The sequence below is a fragment of the Lithobates pipiens genome, unplaced genomic scaffold, assembly GCF_037356315.1.
Source record: "Lithobates pipiens isolate NorthernLeopardFrog02 unplaced genomic scaffold, aLitPip1_a1.2 Scaffold_16, whole genome shotgun sequence".
NCBI classification, from domain to species: Eukaryota; Metazoa; Chordata; class Amphibia; order Anura; family Ranidae; genus Lithobates; species Lithobates pipiens.
In genome coordinates this window covers 334,138,501-334,151,393 of record NW_027507748.1, presented here as the reverse complement: position 1 = coordinate 334,151,393, position 12,893 = coordinate 334,138,501, and positions in this window count along the sequence as shown.

Below are 12,893 nucleotides of genomic sequence, written 5' to 3'. Positions count from 1 at the left end.
GAAGGTGTCAGGAAAACGGAAAATTGTATACTCACCTTCTGTAATTTTCCTTTCCTGACGCATCTTCATGGCAGCACACGATTCCTTCCCTGACTCTTTGTGATGATATATACGGAGAATGCAGCGGGGGGGTCTCCCCTTCAAATTTATAGCTAATCCAATCCTGTCAGGTTGTGGGGGAGGAGTCACAACCCAGTGTGTGCTGCCATGAAGATGCGTCAGGAAAGGAAAATTACGGAAGGTGACTATACAATTTTCCGTTTTCACCAATGAAGAAAGTCTACGACTACGGGATAAGAACATTTGAACAGCAGAGAAAATTAATATGAAGGAGACTTATGCACTTTGTAAACCTATGGAGATTACTGTGCAAACAGCAGAATGAATGATTGTTCAGCTGAACAGCCCTCCAGCTGTAGTTTGCAGCAAAATATTTGACAGTGCTAAATGTGACAACTTCTTTCTGGTTGTTAGGGAGCTGGCACCTACTGACATCTGACCAACCAGTGAGTCATGTCAACCTGGCACATTCAGCTGTTAACTAGGGATTCCCAACTGACCGGTAAAAGTAAAAAAAAAATGCAAGCATAGTGTAAAGCAAAAAAACAAAACAAAAACATGGGTCCCTCCTAGAAAGCCATACCTGATCTTTGTCCAAGCAAATAGCTGGAACCATATCAGGCCACTTTCCCTCAACATGGAGGGGGGGGGGGGTACCATGCTGATGAAGACAAGATCCTCTACCATACAACCCTAGCCTGAAGGTTGTGGGATCTGCAATTGGTGGGCTTATCAAAATCTGAGAGCCAGTTTAAAAAAAAGGGGTTCCCACATAGCACCCCTCATGTGACTGGATAAGGCGTACATAATACCCCTACTCATTCACACAACGAAGAAGCCAGGGGCCACGCTGTTGCAAGATCTGTCACTGGCTGCGTCCATCAAACATAGCCGATGACTGATCAGTGTACCTGCCCATAGCCAGTACCACGTGACAGCTTTGACCAATCACAGCAGATCACATGACAACTGTAAGTAATGGGAGGCTTCCTTTCATGCCATTCATTATGTACAATTGTGTTGCTAGCTGTGATTGGTCACAGTGATTATATCCCATTTGTACCTTGTGATTAGCTATGGCCAATCACAGCTAATCAGAACAAAAGTAACTGAATGAAATTCATTGCTATAAGCAATCATAATGTGTAAAAAAAAATAAAAAATACTGATTACTTAGTAGTACAATGTTACTGTGGTAACATTACATTGCTCTGGTCACAGTGTGCTAAAAAAACAAAAATAAAAATAAAACAAGAATAAAAAATAAAGAAAACAATATATATTATTATTTTTTGTACTGTAACCAGTTAGTGTTCCTGATCACTGCCTCACCAGTTATATAATGACGCTATACTGCAATTGTGACAGTATGCAAAAAATGTAATAAATTTTTTTTTTTGATTTCTTCATTTTCTAAAATGTCATGACAATTTCAAAAAACTTTGCCTCTTACTAAATACCTTGGACTGTTTTCTTTCCAAAGAGGGGTCATTTGGGGGATATTTGTACTGCCCTGATATTTTTGGGCCTTAAGAAATGATATAGGCTGTCAGTACATCAGGATGGATTGATTTTCAGATACTGTATTTATCGGCGTATAACACACACAGGCGCATAACCCACACCTTAACTTTAAGAGGGAAGTTTCACAGGAAACATCCTTACATTTTAAATAAATAACTTTGAAGCAAAATAAGGGTCAGTGCCCATCAATGCAGCCTGATCAGTGCCCACCTGCAACCTCACCACTGCCCATCAATGCAGTCCGATCAGTGCCCATCATTGCAGCCTCTAATATGCCCATCATTGCAGCCTGCTCATCGGCAGCCTCTAATATGCCCATCGATGCAGCATGCTTAGTGTCAATTTTCAGCCTCTAATATGCCCATCATTGCAGGCTGTTTAGTGCCCACCTGCAGCCTCTAATATGCCCATCATTGCAGCCTGCTTAGTGTCCATCTCTATCCTCTAATATGCCCATCATTGCAGCCTGTTTAGCGCCCATCTGCAGCCTCTAATATGCCCATCATTGCAGCGCAGCCTGCTTAGTGTCCATCTGCAGCCTCACATTTGTCAATCATTGCAGCCTTGCCAGTGCTGAATTATACAGATCCGCAATCTCTTGTGTACCCAGCACTCAATCACTCACAGTCTCAATCAGCCCTTTTTGATAGACAGAACAGTGGTCCAGTGACGGGCCAGGGGGGCGGGACTTTGTGTGACTGAGATCTGGATACACAGGAGATTGTGGCTCTGTGTAATCCAGCGGTGCTTGTCCCCTCCTTCCACTCTGAGGCAGCAGGAATTGGCGTATAACACGCACACGCAATTTCCCCCTAAATTTCAGGGGGGAAAAGTGCGTGTTATACACCAATAAATTTGGTACATACCATAGTTTATGGGCCCTCTAACTTTCCTACAGACTAAATAATATACACTGATTTGAGATATTTTCACCAAAGAAATGTAGCAGAAGACATTGTGGCCTAAATTTATGAAGAATGATTATTTATTTAGAAAATTTTATAACAGAAGCCAAGACAGTTTTTTTTATTTATTTAGGAAAAAACCCAGTGGAAATTAAATACCACCAAAAGGAAGCTCTAGCTGTGTAAACAAAATGATAAAAAATTAATTTTCGGTCCAGTTTTGAATGACTGCCCAATTGTCATTCAAAGTGCGACAGTGCTGAAAGAAAAATTGGCCTAGGCAGAAAGGGGGTAAAAGTTCCCTATATTGAAATGGTTAAATTAAAAAAGTCCCAAAGGTCATAGTCAATCTAGCATTTCAGATCCTCATCAGTCATGGTGCCTGACAGCCATCGATGTACTGAATGAAAACAAAACCTGCCTTTTGCAAAACTTGTCACTTAATTCTCGCCCTGAATGTTATCTCCTGATCCCCACTACCACAATATAAGCAAAGGTCTTCAGGTAACATCATTGACCATATATGAATATAGCAATATTGGTCAATGATGCAATGTCACCAGAAGTCTGCAGATGTTCACATTTCAGACGTTTCCCTGCTGGTCAAATGTTCAAGTGTTAGGCTATTTTCTCTATTGGTGTTAACTCTCAGGTCAGATGTTCTTAGTCTACTATTACACTGAGGAGGCCGGGCATTGGCAGTAAAGCGATGCTATTTTTAATGCCGCTTTACCGTCGTTTTAGCTGCACTATTTTGCCACTAACGGGGCAGTTTTAACCCCCGCTAGTGGCCGAAAAAGAGTTAAAACTGTCTGCAAAGTGCTGCTGCAGCAGCGGTTTGGCAGCGCTGCTCCATTGTTTTCAATGAGCAGGGGTGCTTTAGGAGCAATTAATACACCACTCCTACAGCACTGCAAAGATGCAGCTTGCAGGACTTTTTTTTACCGCCCTGCAAGCGCACCGCTCCAGTGTGAAAGCCCTCAGGCTTTCACACTGGAGAGACAGGAGAGGTGCTTTACAGGCGCTATGCAGGCGCTATTTTTAGTACTGTAGCGCCTGTAAAGCGCCTCGGTATGAACGTAGCCTCAGTGCTATTTTTGTTTTTAGGATTGACTATTAGGATTTTTCTTAGGGTTGGATATTAGGGAATGTTACATTTGCCCAGCAAAAGGCAACTGGGAAGCTATTACAAACATTACGGATCATTTTTCTTCTAGATGAACATTATTGTATTGTAACTACAATAGAAAGAAAAGTGAGGGATCGATACTGAGGGTTTCAGAAAAATTAAAATAAGGTTTACTATTTCCACTACAAGTGGTGGAGAAACTGCTGATCCTTCATTGTCCAATCACAGGCTGGGGGCAGGGAGGTGGCGAAGCTTTATTTAACTTTATTTAACTGCAGCAGAGAAAAGTCAGGTCACCAGCCTTGATGTGACAACTGGTAGGGATATATAAATCTTAGGTGTACATGGGCAGAAATACAACCCTTTAGCAGAGAAAGACATTCATTGAGCATATTAATTGGCATTGGTCCATGTTGAAAGGCGCGGATCCACAGCATGAAAGGAAAGTGATACATCATCACGGAGGTGGTGACCTGGCGTCCAGTATATTTACTGCAGGTATGGATGCCCCCTGGTGGCTTGATATCTGTGTTCACAGCATTGTGCTAGAGAAGTAAAGGAGTGTCCGTCGGAATGCGTTTTATCGGACCGTGTCGTCAGATAATCCGACTGTGTGTGATATGCATCGGACTGATTCCGTCCGAATCTCCGTCGGACCCAATTTTCCAACATGTTGGAAATTTTTCCCGACCAACTGGGCCGGTCAGACCTAATCCGATCATGTGTAGCGAATTTTGATCGGACCAAGTGCCACGCATGCTCAGATCAAATTCCTACATCAAAGCTATTGGCTACTAGCCTGAATGTAGTCCCATCGTAACGAAATTACGTCACCGCGTTCTTGGCAACCGCTAAATCAGACAACTTGGCCCGGCCGTGTGTATGCAACAGTTTCGGACACAATCCGTCGGACTAAATCCGACAGACAAAATCTGACGGATTTGGTTGGCAAAATCTCCGACCATGTGTACGTGGGCTAAGTCTGATGCGATTTAACAAATGAGTGGAGGTGAGAGTTCTGAGAGCCCAGATTTGGCTCTCCCAGATTATTTTGTTCTCTTCCATGTGTGGGAACCAGCTTTTTGTATATACAGTACATTCACTGAGACATCCTTTTGATTTATTATTTGAGAGACTTTTTATACCCGGATTGATGAGATGGTGCATACTTTTTATATCATTTAGAATTATTACCAGTGACTTATTCCATGTTGTCTTTAATAATTTTTTATTTATTATATTATATATATCTTTTTATTACACACTATTTTTTGTGCAGGATCACTATGTATTTTATTTAACATTTTAGCTTGCACATGATTGTATGACAAAATCAGCAGAGCTTCAACTCATTTCAGATCTACCCCTTAGATTTAGAGTGACTGCACTTCCAAGTGCACTTTCAGTGAAAAGTGGATTTGCCTTTCGTAAATAACCCCCTGTGTCTAGTGTGCCTAATTCCCCTCTGGGCTTACATTGAGGTTCCTTCCTCCTACAAGATCCAGGGTTGTGTTGTATTGGCTTCCTCTAGCAGGTTTCCAGCCATCACTGTGTATCCTCAGCCTGATTCAATCCCAGTATGAGAGACCTATATGCCTGCCATGGCTGTTATTCTAGCTGCTGTATACTCTTGTTTCATGATCCCTGCCCATCCCAAGCAATGGATATGTGAGTGAACATTATCATTATTTTTTTCAAAATAAAATGTGTGTATATGCTTTTGGATCTAGAGCTTTCATTTATACATTTCTAATAAGTTGGCTAAAATTGTTGTTAATATTTTGTGATCCGAGTTAAGCAAGGCAATTGGTCAGTAATTAGCAGTGGATGACAGGTCCTTTTTAGGTGTCAGAATGACCAAGATATAGGAGTGCATAAAATGAGTTAGTGACCTCCCCCTCAAATAGGGAGTGGCAGGGGTTGGAATAAATAGTCAGTGGACGAATAATGGGGCTTGGCTCTAAGCTTATTGACCAGCATCCTATGAGGTTCATTAGGAGATTTGTACAATTTATATTTGGCCTATAAAAGTGAATTTTCAAATTTGTACATCTCTAAACTAAACCTTTAGTTGATCACTAACCTGGGTAACCACTTGGCATACTGAGGGGTTAGAGAGGCACTGTAGTTGACGCATGCTCAGTGGTTACCCGGCTGTGAAGCTGCAAGCCGTCATAGCCAGGTGCCCATAGTAGACAAGCCAGTGCTGCAGAGGGAGGACACGGGTAGAAAATGGCTGTGGTGAGTACACTGCTGAACCATGGGACAGGTAAGTGGCTTAAAAGTCAGCAGCTATACTTTTTGTAGCTACTGACCTTTATTAAACAAACATATGACTGGAACTTCACTTTAAAGCATGTTATATAGGACAGTGCTTGTGCTGTGTAATTTGGCCCCCTGTATCACCTGAAATACCTGGCTGATCCTGCCTGGCTATACCCTCCCCCCTGTAAACTGACCACGGTATATCATGGCTGCTGAAGCCCTGACACTGTGGTCGGTTTATGTGCCTCCGCCATCTTCAACTCTGCTCTCTGCTCTCCTGTGTTTCCTCTGTCCTCCTCCCCCTCCCCTTCCTGCCTGTCAGCTCCATTCACTCCATGATCGTCCCCTCCTGCTGCTATTATATCTATACTATTATCATTCCACCCCCCCTGTTATATAAATACCCTGTGCCTGTGCTGTATAAAAATAATGCTGATTATACCTTATTTCAGAGCATCTCCTGGTGCTCATGTGACTCCTCGTCTCTCCTCTCTACTCTTTCCTCCCAGGCTGATGTCAGAGAAAGTGCTCAGCCCTACCTGCTATAGCTGTCAGCCAGGCAGAGGAGAGTGGTGAGGAATCCCGTGAGCACCGGAAGACATGAGGTATAATCTGCATTATTTTTATACAGCACATGCACAGGAACACATAGGTGTTGATTTACTAAAGGCAAATCCACGCTGCACTACAATTGCACTGCAAGTGCACTTGAAAGTACAGTTGCTTTAGAGCTGAGGGGAGGATCTGAACTTAGGGGAATATCTGCTGATTTTATCAACCAAACATGTGCATGCAAAAATGCTGTTTTTTATGTTCCTTGCATGTCCCCCTCAGATCTACATGGACTGTACTTCCAAGTGCACTTGCAGTGCTCTTGTAGTGCAAAGTGGACTTGCCTTTAGTAAATAAACCCTATAGCATTATATAACAGAGAGGATGGCATGATCATAGTATAGTGGGTTAACAACCACTTATAATGATTATAGCTTTTCTAAAGCACCGTGTATCAATACAAAATCAGCTTTTTTGAGAGGTAGCTGTTTTCAGCTTTTTACCATGCTTTGTTGCATCTCATTGCTGCTGATCACCTGTAGCTGCACAAAGTTGTTTGGGGGGGGGGGGGGGGGGGGGAATTGTTATACAGTTTTGAACATTTGTAGGGCTAATAAGCAGGCTCTTGTCAAACGAAAGACAGGGAAAGCTGGGCACTGCTATAGGGGACATGTACCAATGACAATAAAAGACTTAAAGAGGGAACAGAATCTTTTCATATGGCTTTAGGGCTCAGTTCACACCAATGTGAATTGGATGCAGTTTACTTTCATCCAATTTGCAGTAGCATGAGATTTTGACTGGCTCTCTATGGAGCCGGTTCACATATCTCCATTGCGGCTCAGGTGAGAATTTGCACAGGAGCCCTGTGCATATTTTGGTCCATTTCAGGTCCCAATTCAGCCAAATATTTGGGTTAAAATTGGACCTGAAAACAGTGAACGGGGATGCACAGGACCCCTGCTGGGAGCCGCATTGATATTAGGTGTGAATCCACCCTAAAAGCTACATGTCCTACAGCTGTGTGTGGTGTTATGGAACAGCACAGTTATCATTAATTATCATTATTATCACAACCTTAGTGACAGCACTTATCTGTCTGTGAACTAAAAGTATTTTTTTTCTAAAATTAACTTTTTTTACAGCAGCTGCACCCCAATCTGATTAATTTCTATTTGATCAAAAACTATCCAGTATTTCACTAAGCTTTCCCTGTTTTTGATTATGTAACTGTCTCCTGCCTCTGGTCAATTTCTCATTAAGAATTAAGAGGCACACTTACAGGCTGAGTGGCTCAGCTGGGGGAGGATGTGATGTGGGAAAGCTGGGGGAGGAGCCCGAGGCGGTGTCTGTGAGGACGGAAGGGGAGGCAGGAGATCCATGGCAGCAAGTCTGATGCAGATGCTGGTGAAGTGGGATAGAACACCGTGTTAGAGGACAGCACATGGTGACCCCCGCAGATGCCTATTCCCCATGATATTGGATCAGGAGACCAAGGAGGAGCGACTGATAGATCGGGGTGGACAGCAGTAAAGGATGCAGGAAACTGAACAGGGGTAAGTGAGATATATCCCTGGTTCAATCAAAAAAATGGCTGCAAGAGAAAACACCTGATCCTGAGACCCCACGAGTGACTGTTGGTTGCTGGCCTCCCCTCTGTCTCCTCCATACGCCCCCCCTCTTATCTCTGCCTTTGTGTCCTCTGTATATTATGCTCTGCATACTACCCTCCAGAGCCCCTAGGTTATCCAGCGCTGTTGCATCGTGAACTGTGTTTGAACTGTGTTTGCTGTGGAAGCTAAAGAGATTTGATGACTAACTGAGGGAGAGATGCAGCAGCTGGGGCTGGCTAAAATTTAACTGACTGGAGACATAAGAGAGGTCTTGATGGAGCAATGATTCTTTTTGAAACCTATGAATCTATGAGAGCTACGGAATTGAAATGTTTGTAAGAACGTACCAATGAGAGGACTTGTTTAAATGTCAATGATTGCCTAATAACCCTAGGAGTGGCTCAATTGATTAAATGCTGGAATTACTGGAAACTGCTAAACTGATAGTTGAAACTAGTACTGAGTTTTAAGCTCACTTAAGGACTAAGTATTGATACAGCTTAGTACTGACTGAAAAGGTTATGAACTATGCTAGGAACTAAGCTGCAAATTAAGTGATGAACTCTGCGATTTAACTATGCGATAAGTTCGGAGCGATATCTACTGGAGAGTAACTTTCCTTCCTGTGGTGGATAGCAGCTGATTAGATAATTGGGTTAAGCTAATATAGAGCTGCAAAAGCATAAGGACATTCCTTTTTTTTCTTCCCCCCCCCCTCCCCCCCTCTGCGTTTTATTTTTTATTTTTTATTTTTTTTTTTATTTATTTTTTTTTTTCCTTCGTATCTTCCCGCCTCTCTTACGTTATACAGAGACCGGGAAAGAGGGATGAATGGTACGTTTTTCATAGGTGCCCCAGCAAAATAAAATACAAAAAAAAAAAAATCCACCAAGTTGCAGAATTTTCAATTCCATCTAAACTAGGGGGCCTGAAAGGGTTAAGTGACTGGAGACATAAGAGAGGTCTTGATGGAGCAATGATTTTGTCTGAAAACTATGAATCCAGGAGTGGCTCAATTGATTAAATGCTGGAAGTACTGGAAACTACTAAACTGATAGTTGAAACTAGTACTGAGTTTTAAGCTCACTTAAGGACTAAGTATTGATACAGCTTAGTACTGACTGAAAAGGTTATGAACTATGTTACGAACTAAGCTGCAAATTAAATGATGAACTCTGCGATTTAACTATGCGATAAGCTCGGAGCGATATTTTCTGGAGAGTAACTTTCCATTATGTGGTGGATAGCAGCTGATTAGACAATTGGATCAAGCAGAAATAGAGCTGCAAAAGTATAAGGACATTCCCCTTTTTTTTTTTTGTTCCTTATGCGTTTTCTTTTTTTTTTTCTTCCTCTCTCTCTACGTGTCCTCCCACCCCTCTTACGCTATATAGAGATCGGAAAAAAGGGACGAAGGGTACGTTTTGTTTTTTTATTGTTCCTTTACAGGATCTTTACAGGTGCCCTAATAAAAAAAAAAAGTAAAAAAAAAATCCATCAAGTCGCAGAATTTTTAATTCTTAAAGCAAAAGTGAAGAGAAGTATTTCATCTAAACTAGGGTGCCTGAGAGGTGAAACGGCAGGATATTCTTCTCTCCCCTTGCCCCTCCATTCAAATCAATAAAAGCAAAGATTGGAACCGAGAGGTACTCCCCTCTATACAGGACAACTATTTTGTCAAACAAGATAAGTGAATAAGATACATGATGAGGGGAAGATCACATAAAACAACAGAACCTAAAACCCCGAGGGAGAGTTTAAATACTAGTGTAACAGCTAGTTCAATACAAAAATACTTGACAACTAAAGAGGGTAACCAAAAAAGCCCAGATGTAGAAAAAAAAACATCCTTGCCAACCAAAAACGCAAAAAGGAAATGGCTAAGTTAAAAGGAGCCCAAGGAGATAAAACAAGAGAAGAAACACAAACAGAGAGAGAGATGGAAACTTACGAGGGGGACGGGGAAGAACAGCGAAGTATAGCTCAAATACCCACGAAGATCGAGATGATGGTAATGTTTGAAAGGATGGAAAGTTTAATTAAGAGTGAGATTACAAATGTCCGGATGGATCTGGGCCATTTGCTGCGGAGAGTAGAAGAGGCTGAGGAGAGAACTGAGAAACAAACACAAGAAATCGCAGAATTAAAATCGCAAGTGAAAGCACTGCAAATAAACCAAAGAAATACCTTTTATAAAATGGAAGCACAGGAAAATCAAAATAGACGCCAAAATCTAAGGATAAGAGCCCTCCCAGAGCAAAATGGAGAGAAACTGGAAGAAAAAATAAGGAAAATATTTAACCCCCTACTAGGACGAGAAGAGGACGAGGAGTTAAAGATCGATAGAGTACATAGAATTAGAAAGCCTCTAGGAATGAAGGAGGAGACCCCACGAGATGTCATTGTTAAATTCCATCGGTATACAGATAAGGAGAAAATATGGAGGAACCTCAGAGAGATACACCCGTTGCAATACGAGCAAACAACTTTGCAAGTATTTGCGGACTTGTCAAGTGAAACATTATCCAGAAGAAGACAATTAAAACCATTACTAAAACATTTAAGACAAGCTAATATTAAATATAGTTGGGGGTTTCCTGCAGCATTGATAGTACATAGGGACGGAAAGACGGTTAGATTGAAATTTCCGGAAGAAGTACAGGACTTTTGTACAGAGTTACAGATTCCAACCATTAGTATACATAAGCGATCGGAAAGAGAAGAAAGACTAATTGAAGAGGGAATAGGGCAGAGAGTTTAATGTAGGGGGGGGGTAGGGGGAGAGGGGGGGAGGGGGGGCTGGTGTAATTTATTACAAAAGAAACGAGATGGGAGAGGTAAAGTAAATAAAAGTTAATGTGGGTATGGGTGGAAACGGGAAGAGCCTCCCTGGACTATCTGCTCCCTCCTCTCCCCCCTATGTCTACCGGGCCTTCAAGGCCGGGGGGGAGTGGAGGGACACGGAATGCCGGGCTTGGAGCTTCACCCCAAGGGGTGAGGTACATATTCCAGGATGGGGATATATTCTGGATATAGGTACAAGGACCAAAGAGGGGTCTGGGAGGGTTGGGAGGAGGGTGGGAGGGGTGGGGGGAGAAAGAAGACCCGACAGCAGAGAACCTCGTTAAGTGAGAAAAGAGGAGAAACCAGCCTGACTAAAATCTATGTCTATAGTTAATTGTTTGTCATATAACGTTAGGGGGCTAAATGAATCAGCAAAGCGGTTTAAAATTCTGAAAGAAATAGAACAATATGAAGCGGGTATAGTGTTCTTACAGGAAACCCATCTATCATACGAAAGCAAGATTAGAATATACTCCCCTAGGTTCCCGGTGTGGTTTTATGGAGATTCTTACTCAAGGAACTCAAAAGGGGTAGCTATCGGTATAGGACGGGAGGTATACTATAAAATAGAAGAAAGATTAGTCGACCCGGAGGGTAGATTCCTCTTTCTGAAGGGGAAACTATGGGGAGTAGACTATACCCTCGCTAACATATACTGCCCAAATAGAAGTCCAACGGTTTTTCTGAAAGGAATATTGGAGAAATTATGGGATTTTAAAAGAGGAAGAGTAATTATAGCTGGAGATATGAACTTTTGTATGAATCCGCAAATGGATAGTTCATCCCGTGTGCAGGGGATTGGGAAGGAGCAGAGGAGAATAATAAAACACAGGCTATATCAGTACCAGCTTATGGATGTGTGGAGAACTATGCACCCAAGGATACGAGACTACTCGTTCTATTCCCCGGTACATGGGACGTACACAAGGATCGACTACTGGTTAGTGGAACATAGGGTTCTGGACGAGGTGATATCCACAGATATAGGAATTAGAACATTGTCTGATCATTCTCCAATATGCCTGAAGATCAAAATCCCAGGATTTCAGAAATCTCCTTTTTCCTGGAAATTGAATAGGGAACTGTTGGATGAGAAGGGAGAGGAAATAATTAGAAAGGAATTGGAGTTTTTTTTTACCACTAATTTAAATGAAGAGAATATGGAAATATTATTTGGGAGACACATAAAGCTTATATAAGAGGGATATATATTTCACTAGGTACAAATAGGAAGAGAGAAGGTATTAAAAAGAGTAGAGAGTTGAGGGAGGAAATCCATGGATTAGAGCAAGAACATTAAAAGGCAAATGGCAGGGAAAGTGGACAGGTAGTGGACCTATTACATAAACTGGCTATGAAAAGAGAGGAACTCGGGGAATTAATGGAACAGGAAATGAGGACGATATATAATAGGATTAATAAAGAGAGATATTATAGCGGCATTAAAAATAGTAAGATCTTAGCAAAGATATTGAGGGAAAAAAGATCGAAGAATTATATAGAGAAAAATATTAAATAAAGAGGGAGAGTCGGTCTATAAAACTAAGGAAATAGCAGAAGTTTTTAGAGAATATTATGGGCAGTTATATTCCGTGAGAAAAAAAGAGACAGAAAAGCAAGAGATGAAGAGAAGGGGAAAAATCAAAGACTTATATTTCAAGCAAATATCCCTAAAATACCGGGGGAATTGGCGCAGGAATTGGAGAATCCAATCTCAGTCCAAGAAGTAATACAGGCAATAAGAGACCAAAGGAGGAAAGAGTCCAGGGCCTGATGGCTATAGAATATCTAAAAAAGTTTGGAGACATACTAGCCCCAATCTTATGTGCATATTATAATGGACTAGGTACAAAATATGGACTGAGCGAGGAGGCCTCCACTGCGACAATCTCCACAATATTGAAAGAGGGAAAAGAGAATACAATATGCTCAAACTATAGACCGATCTCACTACTCAATACGGACATTAAATTGTTCGCAAAAATATTGGCCGCTAGAATA